This window comes from Mandrillus leucophaeus, unplaced genomic scaffold, assembly GCF_000951045.1.
Source record: "Mandrillus leucophaeus isolate KB7577 unplaced genomic scaffold, Mleu.le_1.0 Scaffold842, whole genome shotgun sequence".
In the NCBI taxonomy this organism is placed as follows: domain Eukaryota; kingdom Metazoa; phylum Chordata; class Mammalia; order Primates; family Cercopithecidae; genus Mandrillus; species Mandrillus leucophaeus.
In genome coordinates, this window is record NW_012109164.1 from 1,194,186 (window position 1) to 1,207,710 (window position 13,525).

At 35.2% G+C, this 13,525-nt stretch overlaps 1 pseudogene; it reads left to right on the forward strand.

Annotated features, from left to right (window-relative positions):
- The first annotated feature begins 266 nt into the window (after positions 1 to 266).
- Positions 267 to 11,010, forward strand: LOC105530770 (annotated as a pseudogene).
- The last annotated feature ends 2,515 nt before the right edge of the window (positions 11,011 to 13,525 follow it).

Genomic DNA, 13,525 nt, shown 5'->3' on the forward strand with positions numbered 1-13,525 from the left:
TCCTGGATTATCCAGGTGGGCCCAATGAGAATATATGTACATATAAAATTATTTGGGTGAGGTATTGACAAACACAAATAATTTAAGATCTGAACATATAAAATAATGTGTTATTGTGTTTAGGGGGCAGGAGGAAAATAATAGAGAATAGTGATTACCAAAGAATAGATGCTTCCCAAGGATTTAAATACAAATACAGTAAAAATACTTAAAACACCTTGAATGTGCTCATGAACTGATCTGAAGATTAGGGTCATGCCCCAACCATGGATTTTCAACCTTCAATAACTGTGATCGAGCTAAGTATTGACAATAACGACAGTAAGACTGAATCCAAGATTGAAGGGGAGCCTTTCATCACAAACTAAAATGTGGACCACAGGGAAGATATTAGGCAAAAGAGGTCTTGAAGATCTCTGGGATCTCACTAAAAATGATTGGCACAGTCACTCATGTGGGAGATGAAGAACAGAGTGGGAAATACTGGAGAAAACAAAAGAGACCTTAGACACAGTGTGTAGGGAAAGGCAAATCATAGAGTAAGGCTAGCAGACATCAAAACCCACCCACCTGCATGTTACCACCTACCTTTCCTAAACCAATATAAACAGTGACATTTTATCCTAATAATCGTATAGGAGCTCACACCCATTAGTATTATACTTAATACCCACTTTGTGCTTTTTTTCATGCATTATCTCATTTAGTTCTTATAATAATCCCTTGAGCATGTCCCAACACCACATTCATTTGATTGATGGATAAAATGAAGCTCAGAGAACTTCATTTAGGAGCAATGTCTCCCAGGTAGTGAATAGTGGGATTTAAATGTGAGTGCAAATAAGCCTATTTTCATAGTCCAAACTTTTAAGTCCAATGGTGTAATTTTCTTTAGAATCGGCTGTCAGGGTTATACATGGCTCTAATACTGTATTTATCCCATTGCGTCTACTGTGTATTTAGTTGTGAATTGCTCTACTAAGCAGCCTCATGCATTAAGCTTGGTATAATGGAGATAAGTAAATGTAAACTAAATAAAATTAAAATCAATCCTATTTTATTAACAGCATTTGGGCTGGAAACCACTCTGGGTATAAAGTTTGAATTTTTAAATCAATAAATGTGTAACCTTGAATAAATTACTCAGTATCTTTGTTGCCAAATTACCAGATAGAGTAATAACTGCTCAATCTAATGGAGGTGATGGGAGAATTAAATGGCTATATACATATAAATCGCCTAGACTACAGAAGTGTAAAGCTGTTAGAAGGCTCGAAAGACCTGATTTGGGAGATGGATTTATTTCAGGCATGTGACCTTGGACAACTCATTAACTCTTCTGTAACTCAGTTTTAAAAAGTTGGGAAGGTGATTCGTGAAGATCATTTATCTTCCAAAGTTTATTGCTGTTTAGATAAGTTATCCACTAATTGCATTGCCATTTCTATGTTTCATATATAAGGAATATTGGAGAACAAATAGTTGCTGTCATAACATAAGACTACACATTTCCATTTCTGTGCAAGTCTTCATTGCTTATCACTCCATTCCATCATCTCTCTTTCCTACAGAGCATCCCATGAGTATCAAACTACATCTACAGATGATAATACAGAGGTGAATGAATTCATTTGACTAGGACTAACCAAAGCCCTAGAACGACAGGTCCCCCTCTTTGTCTTGTTCAACTTCATCTACCTCTTCACTCCGAGTGGGAACCTGGGGATGATGTTGTTGATCCTACTGGACTCTCATATCCACACTCCCATGTACTTTTTCCTCAGTAATCTTTTGCTATTCAGCAACTGTCACTCCAAAGGTGATGACTGGGTTGCTGATAGCTGACAAGGTCATCTCCTACAATGTATGTGCGGCTCAGATGTTATTTTTTGCAGTCTTTGCTACTGTGGAAAGTTACTTCTTGATTTCAATGGCCTATGATCGCTACACAGTAATATGTAAACCCCCACATCACACCACCACCACGACAACAAATGTGTGTGCTTCTGTGGCCATACATGTATGTCTTAAGTTTACTGACTGCTGCTGTTGACATTCGAGACATTGTAAGTCCAATGAGATCCATCACTTTTTCTGTGATATTCTGGCAGTCATGACTCTGACATGCTCTAATAAACATATTAATGAGTTGATCCTTGCTCCTACTTCAAGCTTTAATATATTTTTTACTCTCTTCATTATCTTGATTTCCTGCTTGTTTGTATTTGTATTTGTCACCATTTTTAAATATGTTCTCTTTAAGAATACAAGAAGGTTTTATCCACCTGTAGTTCTCACCTCACTGCAGTTTCTTTATTTTATGGGACTGTCCTCATCACATATGTGCAGTCAAGTTTTATTCATTTCATGAACACAGAAAAATCGTATCTGTGTTTTATATTATGGTTATCCCCATGCTAATCCCTGTGGCTTATAGCCTGAGAAACAATGAAGTCAAGAGTGTATTCAAGAATGTTGTTAAGGAGACAAAATATTTTCTGTGTTTAGTCTTTTAACAATATAAAATCCATAAAACGTCATTTTATCCCTCTTAGATCCACCTTATGCAATAGCTTTCTGTATTGTATTATTATATTATTAATTTCTTTAGTTGAGAAACAGTTCTAAGCATGCAAAATAGAGAGAAATATGACACTGGTTTTAATAGAGTATAGTTTTTTTATTGGCACATTTTATCTAAATATAAATAATTACACCATCTTAATAATGTTTCAGTCATTATGCAGTGATTTGGTGAGAGAAAGCATATTCACATGACAACTTCGAAAAGATAAATAGTCAAATTAGAATAAAAGCAGAAAAAATATTGTCATCTTTTTACCTTACCCATATGACTATCAACTTCACATTTTGTTTTTTAAAATAGCATTGATGTGAATAATAATGCTATTCTCTTTTTTGGCAGTAAATGTTTTGAAATTGTTGTGCCACCATCATTGCTTTGGTTGAGCTACATTACATCTTAGCACTCTCAAACACATTCACCCCTCTGCCTTTACACTAGTTCTTACTACTCTTGGACATCTCTAGGCATGCTCTTGTCTTAGGAGCTCTTTATTTGCTGTTTCCTCTGCTCAGAAAATTTCCACACTCATTTCAGATTGTTACTTAAATGTTACCTCACCCAGGCAAGTTGTGCCTTTCCTGAACTACTTCATAAAATAGCCTCTCCCCTCCCATGGACCTTCTTTCCTCAGCCTACTTCATTCTTCATAATCATTATCAACATTAAACTCTGGTATTATTTGTTCACTTGTTTATCTGTATCTTCAACTTGAATGGAAATTCCCTATGAGTGATCACCTAACCTAGTTATTTTATTGTAACAAAGCTATGAGGCTTGAATTTAAAATTCTTGTATGGCACACATATACCTCTGTAACAAACCCACATGTTCTGCACATGTATCCCAAAACTTAAAGTACGATTTAAAAAATTTTTTAAAAAGACATTCTCAAAACCATTTGCTTTTCACCTTGTAGCCAACTAAGGGCTGACAAATGTACCTGAAGACCAATTATTGTTTCTACCTCTTCTGAAAGTCACATCTTAATCAGATGGTTGCCAGTGATTCACTGGCTCAGTATTTATTCCATTTTACTCAGTGAACTTATTGGCCCTTCTAACACACTTGAAATCCTGCTGAAGTAAAAATAATGGAAGATGGTTTCCTTGCTGCAAGTTTATTAATAAACTGCCTTTGTTTATTTTGTGCTAGACAGGATTTTGTGTTCAATACACTTCAGAAATGGTAAGGAAGAATAATGGATAAGAAGACAAACACAGTAGAAATTACACCAGCAGCCAAGGAAAACAATGGAAAATGGAGTTTTCCCCAGAGAAAAAAAATCAGGGTCTCATAAAGAAATATATACCATTACTGGGATGAGGGACTTTCATAATGCCAATTCTACAAGATTTTAAAACCAACCAGTATGTCTCCCATTACTGTCTTGTGTACATGGGGTTGAGTTTTTTTTTTGTGTGTGTGTGTGTGTGTGTGTGTGTGTGTGTGTGTGTGTTGCTAATTATCTTTACTCTGGCATGACTTTATATATTGAATGTGAATGCAGAAGGAGCTAAGTTTTCTTTTTGGTTCATAAATTGCTGAACCACATGGAGCCACATCCTGATTATATGGAGAAGACCATTTAACCTGAGCTTGAGCTTGGATGGTGATTAGTTAGGATTTAGGTGGTCTCTTTGATGGAGGTAAATAATATGTTCTTTCTGTGGGAGGAAGTATAAAGTAGATATTGGATGATCATAAGTATTACAATGGAAAAAACCTGGTAGTTGTTTTCTAAACTGTTTTATTTTTACTGTACTCATAGCTGGGCTGTTTCTCAGCCTTTATGCAGTACATTGTGGCTATGTGATTGTATTTTTGACAATCCAGTTTGTGAAGTCATATATGCCATTTCAACTCTGGCCCATGATACTCGTCATGTAGTCCTCTGTATTCTCTCTTTGTCACCATCTGGAGAGACAAAACTCAGACTACAGGGGATAATGGAATCACTTAGTGAAAAGACCTGGGTCATTGAATCTCTGTGTGAATTCCTATAGAACAATTAATTGAATAACATGTGGGCAAGAAAATCTGTGATCGTGCTACTGCAATTTCCGAGTTTGCTTGTATGGCAGCTAGCATTATTTATCCTAACTAATACAGACAGACTTTCATAATACAATCTGGATACTGTTTTTAGGTAATGGGGTTGGATAGCATATAATGGAAAAAGTGGAAAATTTCTGCATCACAATTTAATTCCACAATTGTTGATTTTTGAATCCTTATCCATTCTCCAAGTAATGACTAAAATGACAAGCGCAAATAAAAGTAACACAGATTTGAAACACAGAATAAAGCTACACATGAATTCCATTTCAACAAAGCTTTGTGACAAGTGTCAAGTTAATTACATGTCCTGAGATTCTACTTGTGAAAATACTACCTACTCATAGAATTATTTTGAATGGGTACTGAATGAGCCAGAACACAGCACAGTGCCTGAAATGGAATAGCTGCTCAAAATATGTTAGTAATTACTTCTCTCTATTCCTTTTCTTATTCTTATGTCATTTCATCACCTAATTTGTCACCTTTCTCCATAGAACTTTTGAAACATTAATTATATAGATTCATTTTTATAAGTTTAGGTGCACTACTGTCATTATTCTCAGATATTAGTCTGATGTTGATTACAACAGAAGGACTCAAGAGTGTCTCATAAAATGGCAATTCAGTGAAGGGACAAATTTACATATTAAATGTTAAATAGGCCTACACAATTTTATCTCTATTATCTGTTCCTTCATAATATGATCACAATGCAAAGTTATCTATTTATCTTTGTGTGTGTTTACTTAAATTTGTTTTTCCACGAGCATAAAAGCTTGATGCATACAGGAACAATTTCTGACATGTTCACTAACAAAGATTCATGCCTGGAACAGAGTTGGGGCTCAGTAAAAGATTTTAGTGAATGAGTAAATGAATAATAAGGAGAACTAATAGAAAAAAACTCATCACAGAAGACAGGTGATAAAAGATGCTAGGTTTTACTGAAGTAACACATTAAAGTGAAAACCCAATGGTTTAACACAACAAATATTTTGTATTAGTTCCCTTTGGTTCTGACAAATTACCACATGCTTAGGGAAGTAAAACAACATGTTTTTTTTCTTACAGTTCTGGAGGTCAGAGGTCCAAAATCAGCTTCACTAGGATGAAATCAAGGTATCAGTCTGCAGAGTCTCTAGGAAATAAACAGTTTCATGCATATTTCGTCTTCAGGTGACTGCTGGCATTCCTTGACTTTTGTCTCCTTCAGTCTGATTTCTCCCTTCAGTCACATTCTTTTCTCCATTTTATGCCTGTGCAATTTTTCCCTGACTCCACCTTTTTAATTTATATGAAATGTCCATGATATAAAATTTATTATTTAAAAGTATATAATTCATTGGTATTTAGTACCTTCATAAAGTTGTGAAACCATCACATATATCTAATTTCAAAAGATTTTATTTACTCACAAGGAAGATTCCATATCCATTAAGCAGTGTCCCTCATTCCCACAGCCCCCTGGTCCTGGGGACCAATAATCTTATTTCAATCTCTATGGATTTACCAATTCTGTATAGATCACATAAATGTAATCTCATAATATGTGACCTTTTATGTATGACTTATTTTACTTTGCAGAATGTTTTTAAGGCTCATTTATATTGTAACAAGGATTAATATTTTATGGCTGAGTAATATTTCATTGTATAGATGTATTACATTTTGTTCTTCCATTCTCAATTGATGAACATTGGGGTGTTTTCATCTTTGAGCAATTGTTAATATTTTAATAACGATGCTATGAACATTTATGTGAAAATATTATTTGAAGACCTGTTTTTATTCTTTAAGTAGATAACAAGAAGTAGGATGGCTTATGCATATGGTAATCTGAGTTTAACTTTTGAAGACTAACAAATTGTTTTTCATATCAGCTCTACAATTTTACATTTCCACCAGCAATTTAAAAGGGCTTCAATTTCTCTACATCCATGCCAATATTTGTTAATTTCCATTTCTTTTACAATAGCCATCCTAGTGGATTATAAAATAGTGTCTCTCTGTTGTTTTTATTTACATTTCTCCTGATAAATAATGATATTGAGGAATTTTTTTTTATTACACTTTAAGTTCTAGGGTACATGTGCACAACATGCAAGTTTGTTACATATGTATACAAGTGCCATGTTGGTGTGCTGCACCCATTAACTCATCATTTACGTTAGGTGTATCTCCTAATTCTATCCCTCCCCCCTACCCTCTTCCCCACAATAGGACCTGGTGTGTGATGTTCCCCTTCCTGTGTCCAAGTGATCTCATTGTTCAATTCCCCCCTATGAGTGAGAACATGCAGTGTTTGGTTTTCTGTTCTTGCAATAGTTTGCTGGGAATGATGGTTTCTAGCTGCATCCATGTCCCTACAAAGGACATGAACTCATCCTTTTTTATGGCTGCATAGTATTCCATGGTGTATATGTGCCACATTTTCTTAATCCAGTCTGTCAATGATGGATATTTGTGTTGGTTCGAAGTCTTTGCTATGGTTAATAGTGCCACAATAAACACACGTGTGCATGTGTCTTTATAGCAGCATGATTTATAATCCTTTGGGTATATACCCAGTAATGGGATGGCTGGGTCATATGGTATTTCTAGTTCTAGATCCTTGAGGAATTGCCACACTGTCTTCCACAATGGTTGAACTAGTTTACACTCCCACCAACAGTGTAAAAGCAATCCTATTTCTCTACATCTTCTCCAGTTTCCTGACTTTTGAATGATCGCCATTCTGACTGGTGTGAGACGGTATCTCATTGTGGTTTTGATTTGCATTTCTCTGATGGCTAGTGATGATGAGCATTTTTTCATGCGTCTGTTGGCTGCATAAATGTCTTCTTTTGAGAAGTGTCTGTTCATATCCTTTGCCCACTTTTTGATGGGGTTGTTTTTTTCTTGTAAATTTGTCTGAGTTCTTTGTAGGTTCTGGATATTAGCCCTTTGTCAGATGGGTAGATTGTAAAAATTTTCTCCCATTCTGTAGGTTGCCTGTTCACTCTGATGGTAGTTTCTTTTGCTGTGCAGAAGCTCTTTAGTTTAATTAGATCCCATTTGTCAATTTTGGCTTTTGTTGCCATTGCTTTTGGTGTTTTAGACATGAAGTCCTTGCCCATGCCTATGTCCTGAATGGTATTGCCTAGGTTTTCTTCTAGAGTTTTTATGGTTTTGGGTCTAACATTTAAGTCTCTAATCCATTTTGAATTAATTTTTGCATAAGGTGTAAGGAAGGGATCAGTTTCAGCTTTCTACTTATGGCTAGCCAGTTTTACCAAATAAATAATGGTAATTTATTATTAAATAAATAACCATTTATTAAATAGGGAATCCTTTCCCCATTTCTTGTTTCTCTCAGGTTTGTCAAAGATCAGATGGTTGTAGATGTGTGGTATTATTTCTGAGGGCTCTGTTCTGTTCCATTGTTCTGTATCTCTGTTTTGGTACCAGTACCATGCTGTTTTGGTTACTGTAGCCTTGTAGTATAGTTTGAAGTCAGGTAGCATGATGCCTCCAGCTTTTTTCTTTTGGCTTAGGATGGTCTTGGCAATGCGAGTTCTTTTTTGGTTCCATATGAACTTTAAAGTAGTTTTTTCCAATTCTGTGAAGAAAGTCCTTGGTAGCTTAATGGGGATGTCATAAATCTTGAATGGTAAATCTTTCTCATACTAGCTGTAGAATTGAACACATCACATAACTTCACGAATTACCAATTGCCTTGGTGATAACTAAGAACAGGCATGCAAACACAAACACAATCACACACATGGCTGTGTATAAAGTTCTTATCCTATATTTTGGAACATAGTATATGCTAGAAGTGGGATGTGTGTTAAGATGGACAAACATAAAACTCTCCTAGGCTAGGGTTGTACATTGAAGTTGTAAAGGAATGGGAGGACAATAACAGGGAATAGAATTTAGCAAAGGATGGAAATACTTCCAAAAGCTTTGAATTAAAATAAAAAAGACTTAAAATACTCTTCATACACTAGAACAGCTTCAAATAAAAACACTGTAAACAGAAACTTTCCACTAAAACACAACTGCAGGCTAAACGTAATCCACAAACTGTGAACTTTCAGCCATCGATATATATGATTCAACTATAAGGATGACAGTAATGAGAAAAAGAGAAATTTTCAACTAAAGAAAATTGTGGATTTCAAGAAAAAATATTAAACAAAAGAATGGCTCACATGGAATGAACAGAGCAGCCAATCACATGGGCAGAGCATGAACTAAGTTTAAATCACTGAGGGCAGGGAGCACATAAAATCTCATGAACCTGATGTGTGGGGAAAAAAAGCAAAATAAAGTGGAATACTTAAGACTTCAAGCATTATCCATACTTGAAGCTCTACATGTTGCCACCTACCTTCTCAAACCACATAAAGGCCATCATTTCATTCCAATAATAGAGGCACAACTGGCACTCATCAGGCTGTGCTAAACAATAAGCATTTTACTCATCGACTTTTTTTAATGCACTCTCTCATTTAATTCTCCAAATAATACCTTGGGGTAGGTCTCATTACCACCTTCTTTATGTAGATGAAGAAATTCCTGTTCAGGTAGTTAGGTTAGGATCAGTGATTCCTAGGTTGTACATGTAAAAATGGCATGCACCTCTTCCCAGAGCCCAACCTCCATACATGGTGCTATTCCTTCCAGTCCCTCAGCAACACCTCTGCAGTTTACACATTCGTCTACTGCCCCAGTTATCTCACCACATCTACTATGCACGTATCTTTCAGTTAATTCACTGTGAAACCACAAACACTGAGTTTGAAATAATAGCGAAAATGAATAATTCTAAATTGAGTTAAATTCAGTTTTATTTAAATTAACTTAGTCAATCAAATTTGGTAGCAATTCTGTCTGGAGTCAAAGCTTTGCCTGCCAATGAATAATTCTGTAAACATGAATAAAATACTTAACCTCTGGTGCTTCACAATCTAAATGAAAGTAACAACTACTCAATTTTGCAAATTTATTGAGAGGAATCAAGGAATATAGAAGTAAAAGTATCTAGCTGTGGACACATTAGCAACATAGAAGTCTATGAACTTATTAGACTAGGAAAAGTTGAACTGACAGATTCATTAATTTCAGAATTATCAGGTTGGATAATTCACAAATTTTTCCAAATCTCAGTTTGCATATATATATAAAAATTAAAAACTGGAGAGATGACCTGTGTGGATCCTTCAGTCAACAGTCTAGGGCTGTATTGATAATTAATCCACTAAATCTTGTTGTTAACTTCATGCTTTCATTATGGAAAATCATGAAACACATATTATTGCTATAATGTAATAGTACATAATGTATATAAACATTTTAATTTTTCTGCAACCTCTACTGCCTTTAATGCTCTGTTCCTTTATTTCTCATTCATATAGGGCGTCTCCTGCTTCCAAGTAACACTGGTGTAGAACAGTACAGAAGTGTCACAGTTCATCTTCTTAGGACTAAGCAATGTCCCAGAACTGTAAGTCCCCTTCTTTATCACGTTTGTTCTCATCTATCTCGTCAATGTGCTTGGAAACTCGGGGATGATCATTTCAATTCTCTGGTACTCTCGACTCCACAATCAAGCATACTTCTTCCTCAGTAATCTGTCTCTGGTAGACTTTTTTTACTCTTCAGTTGTCACTCCAAAGGTCATATCTGGGCTCCTTAGAGAAGACAAAATCATTTCCTATACTGTGTGGGCTGCTCAGACATTCTTTTCTGATTCCTTTGCCAGTGTGGTAAATTTACCATTGGCCTTAATGACCTCTGACCACTATGCAGCAGTGTGCAAACACCTGCATTATACCACCACCATGATGACAAGTGTGTGTACATGCCTGGCCATAGGTTGATACATCGGTGGTTTCCTGAATGCCTCCATTCACACTGGAGAAACATTGAGTCTCTTTCTGTATGTCCAATGAAGTCCATCACTTTTTCTGTGAGGTTCCAGCAGCCATGGCTCTGTCTTGCTCTGATAGACATGTGAATGAAGTGGTTCTTGTTTATGTAACCAGCTTCAATATCCTCTTTGCCCTTCTAGTTATCTTTATATCCTACTTATTTATATTTATCACCATCCTAAAGATGCACTCAACTGCAGGATACCAGAAGGCTTTGGCCACTTGTGCCTCCTACCTCACTGCAGTTTCCATCTTCTATGATACTATTATCTTCATGTATATACAGCCCAGCTCCAGTCATTCCATTGACACAGACAAAATTGCAGTATGTTTTATACTATGGTCTTCCCCATGCTGAACCCTGTGATCTAAAGCCTGAAGAACAAGGAGGTGAAGAGTACATTCAAGAAAATTGTTGAGAAGGCAAAATTGTCTTTAGGATTGTGAGTTTAACATTTCAGGATAATGATATCCTGATATCCTGTATAATACCTAGTTTCATTCCTTTCTGAAATTCTCCAGGCACCTCATGACATTTTAAGGCCCACATTTCAGTTAATTTCTGGAAATTATATCCTTACCTCTTCAAAAGTCTGTTGTCTAGAAAAGGGAAATATAACGATTAGAAATGTAATACCTGAATAAAAATGGCATAAGGAAAGCATAAAGTAATGTAGTTCAAACAAAAATGCATTAGGAAGATGTAATTTATTCACCCTTCATATGCATTTTCTCTATCATATGACACAAGTAACATACATGTAAAAACTGGTGAAAAACAAACCCGTGAACAGAAATGCATACATGTGACTCCTGTGGGCACATATACATGGGAGTGAAAAATTAGCCAGAGGTAAAGGGAATGTGGCTAGGGTTTTAATAAAAATAATTTAGTTAATTCGGGTATTCAAATATAAATTTTTGACTACTGTTACTTTTTTCTTAAGTTGAATATTCTAAGCATTATTGTTTGAGATAAAAGTGCTATGGCTTTCAATGAAAGTATTGGCTTATATTGTTAGCATATTTTATTGGGAGATACATAGCTAAAGTACTTTAAATGATTAATATTTCTGTCTTTAAATCATTTCATAGAACATACATTTTTATATTACATTTTCTTTACATAAAAGACAAAAAGTTTTATTTTTTTTCAACTTTTATTTAAGATTCAGGGAGTACATGTACAAGCTTGTTAAATGAGTATATTTTGTGATGTTGAGGTTTGGAGTACAGAGGATCCTGCCACTCAGGTACTGAGCATAGTACCCAATAGTTAGTTTGTCAGTCCTTGTGTCCCTTCCTCTAGTAGTCTTCGATGTCTATTGTTGCCATCTTTATGTCCATGAGTACCCGTCATTCAGTTCGTACTTATAAGTGAGAATGTGTGGTATTTGGTTTTATAATCCTGCATTAATGTGCTTAAGATAATGGCCTCCAGCCACATCTATGTTGCTGCAAAGTATATGATTTTCACTATTTGTTATTGCTGTGTAGTATTCCATGGTGTTTATGTACCACATTTTCTTTGTTCAGTCCACCATTGATGGACACCTTGGTTGATTCCATCTCTTTATTATTGTGAATAGTGCTGCAATGAACATATGAGTGTATATATGTCTTTTTGGTAGAACAATTTGCTTTCTTTTGGTTATGTACCTGGTAATGGGACTGCTGGGTTGAATGACAGCTCTGTTTTAAGTTGTTTGAAAAATTTCCAAACTGCTTTTCATGGTGGCTGCACTAATTTACATTCTCACCAACAATGTATAATTGTCCCCTTTGCTCCACAACCTCACCAACATCTGTTCTTTTTTGATTTCTTAATAATAGCCATTCTACCTGATGTGAGAAAATATCTCACTGTGGTTTTGATTTGCATTTCTCTGATGATTAGTGATGTTAAGTATTTTTTCATGTTTGTTGGTAGCTTGTATATCTTCTTTTGAAAAGTGTCTTTTTCTCATTTTTAAATTGGATTATTTATTTTTTACTTGTTTAATTGTTTAAGTTTCTTATACATTCTGGATATTCAACCTTTGTCAGATGCATAATTAGCAAATATTTCCCTCCATTCTGTAGACTGTCTATTTACTCTGTTGATAGTTTCTTTTGCTCTGTAAAAGCTCTTTAGTTTGATAGTCTCTTTTGCTGTACAAAGGTTCTTTGATTTAATTAGGTCCCACTTGCCAAATTTTGGGTTTGTTGTAATTGTTTTTGAAGTTTTAGTCATAAATTCTTTTCCAAGGCCAATGCGCAGAATGATGTTTTCTTCCAGGACTCTTATAGTTTGAGGTCTTATATTTAAGTCTTTAATCCATTTTTTGGTTAAATTTTGCACATAGTAAAATTAGGGGTATAATTTCATTCTTCCAGTTTCATTATGGTTAGCCAGGTATTCCAGCATCATTTATTGAATATGGAGTCCTTTCTGCATAGTTTATTTTTGTTGATTTTGTTGAAGATAAGATGGCTGTAGGTGAGTAGCTTTCTTTCTGGGTTTCCTATTGTGTTCCATTGGTCTACACAGACCAATGTGTCTGTTTCTGTACCATGCTGTTTTGGTTATTGTAGCCTTATAGTATACTTTAAAGTTGGGAAATATGATGCCTCTGGCTTTGTTGTTTTTGTTTTGGATTGCTTTGGCTATTCAAGCTCTTTTTTGATTCCAGTGAATTTAAGAATAGTTTTTTCTAGTTCTGTGAAAAATGATGTTGGCAGTTTGATAGGAATAGCATTGAATCTGCAGATTGCTTTGGGCAATGTGGCCATTTTGACAATATTGATTCTTCTAATCCATGAGCATGGATTTTTTTCCACTTGTTTCCCTGATGAACATGGACACAAAAAGCCTTAACAAAATACTATCAAACTGAATCCAACAGTTCATCAAAAAATCAATTCACCGTAATAAAGTAGGCTTTACTCCTGGAATGCAAGATTGTTTCAATATATGCAAGTC